The 9,563-nt window shown below is 35.4% G+C and overlaps 1 long non-coding RNA gene across 2 annotated transcripts; it reads left to right on the plus strand.

The window, feature by feature from the left end:
- The first annotated feature begins 2,391 nt into the window (after positions 1-2,391).
- On the plus strand, positions 2,392-8,313 carry LOC134676025 (uncharacterized). Of its 2 annotated transcripts, none has more exons than XR_010099865.1 (3): positions 2,392-2,414; positions 3,614-3,779; positions 8,238-8,313. It is a non-coding gene; the product is annotated as an uncharacterized LOC134676025 (long non-coding RNA). The 2 variants fall into 2 exon arrangements; XR_010099866.1 differs by having other exon boundaries at positions 3,614-3,783; positions 8,238-8,300.
- Positions 8,314-9,563: the final 1,250 nt, after the last annotated feature.

The raw sequence follows: 9,563 nt of genomic DNA on the forward strand, positions 1-9,563 counted from the left end.
CGTGTAACAAAAGCTTTTTAACTTTCAATTAATACTCGGGAACATGATCGGTCTAGCCGTATTTGAGTTATTTCAAAAAATCTTCTATTCTTAGTAAAAAGACGTACAAAGCGCTGCGAAGGTACCTACTGAAGGTACTCCCTTACTCCCTTGCTTGTAATGTACAATTGTACATGATACTATACTTAGTAATTGCCCCCGTTTGGCTTGTTCTGAGCATGACCCGACATGCTCTTGGCCGATTTTATTTCTTAAGTTTTTAACTACATAACAATTAGAAGCTTTTAAAAATGTGTATGAAATTCGTTTTTCTCGAAGCAATCCCCGTTAAATAGGTATAGGCCAATCAAATTAGATTTTTTCCAGGAATTTATTCCTAACAAGCTGAAATTCGTCTTAATACTCGTACCTTCATTTGGTTCTAAATTAATGTAATCCGAGTTTGCTCCATTCCAGGAGTTGTGGAAAATTTTTTGCTCTTTTTCATTTTTTTGCTTGTAGTTTTAAAAGGCACGTATTTAACCAGTCAACTAATTAATCGAATTTGGCTAGTTTAAAATAATAGCAGTGGGTACTAAAATTAATAGTGTGGCAACTAAAATGGAGCCTTAAAATATATCAATATGAGTTGTATTTTAATGCCGTTACAGCTTTTGTTTATATTTAGGCAGGTACCAAATATTTATTTGGCAGTTGAATTATTATATTGGAGACTATTTATGAAGCACATTAAAAAAAAAAACGGCTATCTATTAATTTAAAAATGAAGTTCTTTTAAAATATTTTGTTTGGTCACTACACGGTCAACCTAACACGGTCCTCCTCGCTTCGCTCGTCGTCGCACCTATCTTTTGTATCTGGAGGAACACAGTGGTAACTATTGATATTAGTAATTAAAAATTTAAAGACCTAATGGTATATTGGCCATTAGGTGTTTCATGATTAGGAATTTTGACTATAAGTACTTATAGTAAGTATAGTAGGGTATTATACGTAAATTTATTTGTGGTATTTTGTGGATTAGGAAATTCTCAATTTAAAGTACTAGGTATGTATGCATGTGTTTAAATTTAAATTATTTAAAAATGGAGTATTTAAAGCTTATGTATATAGGTATCTTAAGTATTATGTTTATTTACAAAATATATAAACAACCAAATTTGATGATCGCTTTACAATATTAGTTGCCAACTTATTATTTTAGAATCCGGGTATGTCCTTAAACTACGTCCAAGACCACCGGTGGACGGGCAGCAGCGTCCTTCAAATTCGGTGTACTCGACTGCGATCGCCAACCCGCCTGCCAAGCGTGGCGATTATGGCATTCACCCCCCCATAAGGGGGAGGCATAGGCATACATATAGGGAGAACATAGGTTCAGCAGTGGACGTCTTATGGCTGAGATGATGATGATGATATTATTTTAGAAGCCAACTTATCAATTCAAGTTCCCTATAATTTTTTTGGGTGGCTTGATTTTGCTGCCAGTTTTTTAATAATATGATGCTTAAATTTGAGGCTAATATAAATTTATTGCTGCTAAAATATTAATGCACAGCTAATTATATTATTATATGCCCAGTGAAAGTTCCTGTTTAATATTTTAGTTGCCCGGTTAATAATAAGCCGTTTTAAAACGGTACGACTGACGGAAAATTTCCTCTAATCATGATAAAAATTGACATCAGAGGATACGCACGATACCTTTACATGATTTCGTAGTCAAAGATTGTAAAAAATGGCCGCCACTTTGAATTTCTTTTTTTTTATATAATCTGATTTTTTTTTCACTCTAATCCACCACAATCTGGTAGTGACATTGCAACTGATGGTAGGTTCCTTCTATATCGAGTGGTTTTGTCACTTCAAGGTAAAATGTATCTCCTAAGGCTCCCAAAATTTATCCACACATGGAGCAAAGTCTGATTATACGCATTTAGAACCAAATGAAGGTATTAAAATGATTTCCAGCTTGCTGGAAATTTATTCCTCAAAACGATTTTTTTAAATCTAATTTGATTCCTAGTATACACGCGATAGAAAATGCAGAGCGAGGCCACATGTCTACGCAGCACCAAGGAGTCAAGCCGATCTGAGAATTATGCTGGCTAGCTTCAATATGAGTAGCTCTCCGTTGGATGCGTTCTTGAGAAAGAAGCTGGTACTGTGGTGTCCCTGCCCACAGATACAGCTAGTTACAATATAATATTATAAAAATAATAACGCATATACTGTACTAATGTATAACTATTTCTTATCACTTAATATTAGGGTCTCAGCGTTGACGACGATGGAGTATATCAGGTACATATCAATGCCTATCAATATTAGCACGAGAGGTTAAACAACAACTTTGCCCCCTTGTAAAACAAATAAATATTTTCACATTTTAGTTAGACGCAGACAGTGATCAGGTATTTGTCTTTACTTATTTATTTTTACGTCGTTAATTTTAAAAAATAAAACATATAATATTCATTTATAATCAGCTACTGTATTTTTTTTAAGCAGTTATTGGTTAAAATAAAAGTGTAAACCTTACAGATATACCCGTCGTATTATTATAATGTTAGGAATTGTATAGAAACCGCAATAAGTATATCATAGACATTAATTCAAATAATAGAATAAGTGCCACTTGCACCATCCCACTAACCGGGGTGAAAGCAGTTAAACCGTTAACTCAGTGTCAAATTGTACTGGTAACCATGATAACTCTAGGTTTAAGCGGTTAACCCCGAGTTAGTGGAATGGTGCAAGTGAGCCTAATAAAAGTAAATTTAAACCTAGAAATAAAATAAAAACACCAGCCATAAAATGTACCTACCTACCGTGATATTGAATTTAGTTAAAATATTCTTTATTCTTTCATAATTGCGTACATGTATACATACATACATGTTGCGTACATGTTGCATACGTAGGTAGTATTGTATAGTTATATGAACTCTGTTTTTATATGCACTTTTTGTTGCCTAATTTTTATTGACCGAAAGTCAAGTAACTTTATTTTCAAATTCCCAATTTTTATCCCAGCTAATACTTACTTACTAGTTTGGCGCAATGACTCAAAATTAATCTTGGCCTCCAACACAAAAGAACACCATTCTACCCGGTCCTGCGCAGATTCACGCCAGCTTTCACTGACGCCGAGCTCCCGGAGATCTGCCTCCACTCTATCCGCCCATCGACACTTAAATAGAATGACCTTCAGGACCCAATCGGTCGACACAAGTATGCCCTCTTTACAGCACGATCTTCACCCATTCTTTCGAGCTCTCTCTTCTTCTTAATCGCTCCCCTATTGCTGAGGATCGTGACTCCACTTGCGATTTATAAATTGCCTCCAACTGTTGCGGTCTGATACTTGATGGAGGGCGGTGGTAACAGGTAGCTCCAGCTGTTCGGAGATCTGATCCGACCATCTCTTTGGACTTCGTCCTCTAGGTCTTTTATCCTCGACCTTTCCCGTCACCACTAGTTTTTCTAAATTGTTGGCCCCTCTTCGTGCGATATGGCCAAAGTAGGTAACAACACGGTGTAGACATATAGAGGATTCTAATCGGAATTCTTTCGAGCTAATAACTAACAAATAACTCTTTCTTTCTCAAAGGGTGTTGATGGTGACAAGAGAACATTAATCGGCGATGCTGGTTCAGGAGCAAAGACAAAGGGAAAAGGATATGGAAATAGAAAGGGGTCCAAAAAGGTGCTGTGCATCTACGCCCCCGACAATCTACGGTACTGCGTTAGCCAGTTAAAGGAGCTATGAGTATAGAGTAAGTAAATATTCTCTATGACACCAAAAATAAGCTTTTACTAGCAATGTTTTTCAGTATAATATTTTAAACTTTCGCGTTTTGAATACATATTAACTCACATTATAGACGGGTCTAACGCGAATTATATTCAATTACCTTGATTTACCGACGTTTCGACACAGGTTTCACTGGTCGTGGTCGCAGCTGACTGATGTCCCAGCAAAATGTCAAAACAGAGATTTGTGCATCTACCTGACGAAAAGTGTATGGAAAAGTTTGGGGTAGACATCACATTTTCAAGGTAATTGAATATAATTCGCGTTAGACTCGTCTATAATGTGAGTTAATGTTTTTCAGGTTTAATTTGCAAGCTAAATTAGAAATAGAAATAGTTTATTCGTGCCAAAAGGATATAAAGAAATAACAGATAAAAAAGAGGAACAAAAATAAAACTTACACGACCGTTCTTTTTATTTTTTGCCAATTTTATATACTGTGACCTTTTTTACCACTTTTGTGTTATTTATTTTAGTCAGGACCGCGAGCCATTTTCTTCCTTATAGGAGAAAAAAAGTGTCCTAAAATTTCCATATATTTTTCAAACTTTCCTTTTTGTTCCGCCATACAAAGTATATGGGGAAATGGTAACACGATAGGAAAAAAACTCTGGGACATTTTTTTATCCCATTAGGATCGAAAGAGCTCGAGATTCTGAGTAGAAATAACACAAAAGTGGCAAAAATGGTGACTGTATATAAAAATGGCAAAAAATAAAAGAAACGCTCACACTTAACATTACAACACATATCATTACATAACATAACATGTAAATAGCTACGAAATGGTCCCGACTCAGCCTGGTGTTAGCCTGGATGGGCCAACGCTGGTCTTCCGTCGGGGCCATGGACGAGTGAAGCACGGAAAGTACACAACATTTAACAATGAACAATGACAATACAATAAACAAACAAATTGAAAAAAAAAAAAATAACAGTAATTCATTCATATTAGAATAATTTTTTTGGAAATAAAATAAAAAACTAAAAAGAAATAAAGGCGACCCACTCATTAGACCCACTTTTCATTATTCGACTGACAAGGAAGGGTACCCAACTGGTCAGCTCCGATTTGATTAATTTTTATATATGTTATAGAGTAGTCTAAAATAACGGACACGTATTTTTTTTAGCTGCCCATACTCAACTTCCTGGGAGACATTGGCCTCCAAAGTACTTAAAAGTGACAAAACGCTCTAACTTCTGTAGAGAGTTTTGTTCAAGCAAATTTCTAGTTAATTACTGGTTTGCATATATGTTAGAGAACATGAAAAAATAATGGACACGTGTTTTGTTATTTCGGCTCAAACTCATATTTTACATAAAAAACACACTTCAAAGTTTCATAATTCTCATCCTTTCACTCGAACTTCACGTTGGTTATCTTTTTCGTTTTTTTATCATGAAAACTAAAAACTTCCCGGTAGTTAAGAATATTGTCATGGTTGTAAACCGGTGTGGACATTAAGTCCTAGCATATTTTGAAACATCAAAGATCCTAAAAGTGTACATTTGAAATATTTGAATACCCTGTTACGCGCCTGGTATCGTGGTGAACGCGGAGCTGCAGGGTGCGCGGCAACGCGTTGGCAGCGCCGGGCGGGCGACGTGAACACCCGGTACTGAAGTTAAGCGTGTGAAACGATGACATGTATGAAATTTTGAAGTGTGTTTTTTTTTCATTCATTCATTTATTCTATTCTTAAACAATACAATCATTGTGTCAGAAATCACATTAAATACATTTTATAAACAACAACAATAAAACATTAATACTAATACTAAATAACAATTATAAATACCTTATGTTAGGACCTATCATATATTATATTTCCTCAATACTATAGGAGCATCTAGTCAATAAGAACGACTTCAACTTACTCTTAAATAAGACCAGTCCGTAATTACTTTCAGGTCAGTAGGGAGCTTATTAAATAGAGTGACTGCCTGGTATCTTGCACAATGTTTAGCTACCTGAAGCTTTGGAATGAAGCTGTGCTTTATGTTTTTTGTCCTTGTAACTAGGCGAGACTCCTGTTCTTCAACTGTACAAACTTTAGCAACGTCTTTCACAAACTGGGTAAGAAGAATGAGGACGTACAAGCTGGGACCCGTGAGAATACCCAGTTTTTGAAAAAACTCTCTACATGAACCCAGAATAGGAATGCGTACCATTGCTCGAATTGCTCTTTTCTGGGCAATCAAGGCTCCGTTTATATTATATAAAAAACTATTTCCCCAAAACCTTATACTGTACCGCAATCTTGACTCTACTAGGGCATAATAAACAATTTTGAGTTGATCTAGATCTAACACATCTCTGAGGCTTCTAAGGGCATAACAAGCAGAATGGATCGAATTCACTATAGCCTCCAACTCTCGCTTCCAATTTAGATTAGCGTCAATGTAAACTCCTAGAAATTTAACGTGATCAGCAGTATTCAAACTGACTTGGTTCATAGTAACATCAAGTTTGTCAGTTTTCTTGGCGTTTAGTTTGAATAGTGAAGCTTAGGTCTTGTCTGAATTCAGGCGTAAGTTATTAGACGTAAACCAATGGGTGAAGGCTGAAATAGCACTATTGGTAATACTATTGAGCTCGGCCATGCTATTCGCAGATATCACTGCGTTTATGTCATCAGCAAAGACAATCAAGGAGCAGCTCGGCACGACACGAGGCACATAATTGACTAGGTCATTAGCAAATAGGAGGAAAAGTATAGGGCCCAGTATGGAGCCCTGTGGTACCCCTCTGTTTACTCTAACTAACTTTGATTTAACAGGAATATCAACTCTACATTCACTACTAACTTCAAAATTATTTATTTCGACATATTGGTTCCTGTTTTGAAGATAGCTAAGAGATGATACGCATTACCCCTGATTCCATAAAATTTAAGCTTTTCCATTAGAATCACATGGTCGACCGTGTCAAATGCGGAACTCAGGTCAAGGAATAGTCCTACAACTCTTTTAGGATCATGTAATTTAGTGATCACATCATCGATGAGAGCATCTATGGCATCTGCTGTTCCCTTATTCTTCTGGAAACCGAATTGTCGCGGGTTAATTATATCATTCTCCTGGTGGTGTTTTAAAAGTCGCGTTTTAATCAGCTTTTCAAAGATTTTTGAGACCACTGGCAGAAGCGCTATAGGCCGGTAGTTTTTCGAGTCACTTTTTACACCTTTCTTGTAAACCGGGAGAACTGTAGCCACCTTTAGTTGGTCAGGGAAGACAGCACGATCGAAGCAATTGTTAAAGAAACATGCATGTGGCTTAGCTAATGCAATTTTTTTTAAATATGAATTTGAGCCGAAATAGCAAAACACGTGTCCATTATTTTTTCATGTTCTCCAACATATATTCAAACCAGTAATTAACTAGAAATTTGCTTGAACAAAACTCACTACAGAAGTTAGAGCATTTTGTCACTTTTCAGTACTTTGGAGGCCAATTTCTCCCAGGAACTTGAGTATGGGCAGCTAAAAAAATACGTGTCCTTTATTTTAGACTACTCTATAACATATATAAAAATTAATCAAATCGGAGCTGACCATTTGGGTACCCTTCCTTGTGAGCTGAATCTTCACGGTGATCTGATGACGGACACCGGAGGTGACCATAATAGGATCTGTGTGATAAAACAACGAACCTTAATTGTGTTCGGGTTTGTTATAATTGTCTCGATTAGTATCAATTAGTTGCCTGATGAATGAAAACCAAAGTCACCGATAAAAGCTTGTATCAAAAATAAAAATCAGATATACCTACTTAAGCAAATTTTTTAGGCCCGATCTATTAGCTAGGATACGATCATACGTACAACAGACGTTGTCTGTAAGATCTGTTAGAGTATATGGCGAGCATTAAAAGTCACACGAACCACCAACAAAACCGCTTCCATGCAATAGAAATAACAGAATAAAGTGCGTTTATTCGTGATCAAAAAAATAAAAAATAAATAAAACAACAAGTAACAAGTAACACATAATACGATCACGAAATGGTCCCGACAGCAGGTGCTAGCCTGGCTAGGCTAGCGCTGGTCTTCCATCGGGGCCATGACCTTTTACATTTAAATTATAAAAAAGAATACATTATGACTACAATAATCTTATACAATAAAAATTAAAAATTAAAGTAAGTGGCGGTTGTGGAAGAGACAAAAAGGCAGTAAGTACTTAGGTACGCGTCAGTAGTACTTAAATGTGGCTTGTCTCAAGTTTGAGGCACTCTTCGTTTAATTGGTGTTTGAGCATAATTTTTTTTAAAGTCGATTTAAAACTGTGAATGTGGAACATGACAGTTGACATTCGGGTTAAAGATATTTTTATTTGTCTCAAAAGATTAACACACAAATATACATATCTGTGTCTTAGCGAGTAGAAGCTTTAATACAAACAAAATTTTGTTTCAGTGCCTGATGACATCATCTGCATTTGGTCTAGCATCTAATTTTTAAACTACTTAATAAAATTGTTTGTGTCCATTTCGTTTTTTTGTATAAGATTTTTATCATTTACTTCCGAGAAATCCGTCCTCATCTCCGTATTCCTGGTTGCATCACTTGTATCCTAAAGAAGCCTGAACAAAATGATTCAAAAGGTAACGTTCGAATTTAAACTCCACCAGCATTAATAACTATGCAGTAATAGCAATCCCACCAAAAACATTTTCATGTAAAATGTTGCCAAGACGAAACCATAAAGCTCGTACTATGAAAAAGTTATCAGATCTCATGTAGAGCCAAGCTTCTCACTCTACAAGCCCTATCTTCACAAACTCTGTCCTTAGTCAAAATACGTGTCTGTGCCGTTTCGCTACAGTCACATGGGAGTAAGGTGAAAAATGTATTCACTATTCATTATTTTCTATTATAAAGTTCTTGTAGTAACGAAATCGGGGTTTTTTACGTATGAATAAAATTGAAAGCACAAGAGCTATGCAATTGAATTGCTTTATGCTTAGTCCACTATCGACATAATATCCCAAGAATTTTGTTTATCTGGTATAATCCAAACCCAAGTTATGGAATCGAAAAGGTAGATAGTGCCTGTTGGTAGGTCGTGATTATTGTTCATATTATTATGCATGTGGGTAAGAGTGTAACATATCCTCCCCTCTCTCCTTAAACTTAACCCTAATTTTTCCTACTTAGCTAAACCTAGATTTGCCTAAAATACTAAAAATTCCAATAAGAAAATCCCAAAATTCTAAAAAGCTTTAAAAATACCATAAACCGTAATTTCCTTTCTAGTTATTATAAAGTAATGTAACTAACCTAAATTAATTCTAACTAAATATGTTAATATCTTGAATTGGATCAGTAGATTGGCCAAATGATCGTTTAGTGTTTATGTAGGACCCTATGTCGTAACCGTTAATAGTAACCGAAATCCTTTTCGCATAATAGGAAAGAGTTATGAATAATACTGATGTAAATCCTAATAATGTCAAATAATTATTAAACCCTGAATAATGTCTGAGTAAAATATGTCAGAATTTTAAGAAAGATCATTGCAAGTTATAGTAATGTCTGACTTAATCAAATTAGGTGTGTAATAAAATGTAATCAATAAGTTAATAGTAAGTATGTCGTAATTAAATAAGTCTGTAGAATTTCATAGTTACATTGTCAGTAAAGTATGTCAATGTTAAAGTTTGTCAAATGTAATAGTCAGTTAGTCAAAGTACAATTACTAATAAATGTCACAATATTTTGTTTTTGGGGTATAGGTGTCGC

Source organism: Cydia fagiglandana, chromosome 23 (genome assembly GCF_963556715.1).
Source record: "Cydia fagiglandana chromosome 23, ilCydFagi1.1, whole genome shotgun sequence".
In the NCBI taxonomy this organism is placed as follows: domain Eukaryota; kingdom Metazoa; phylum Arthropoda; class Insecta; order Lepidoptera; family Tortricidae; genus Cydia; species Cydia fagiglandana.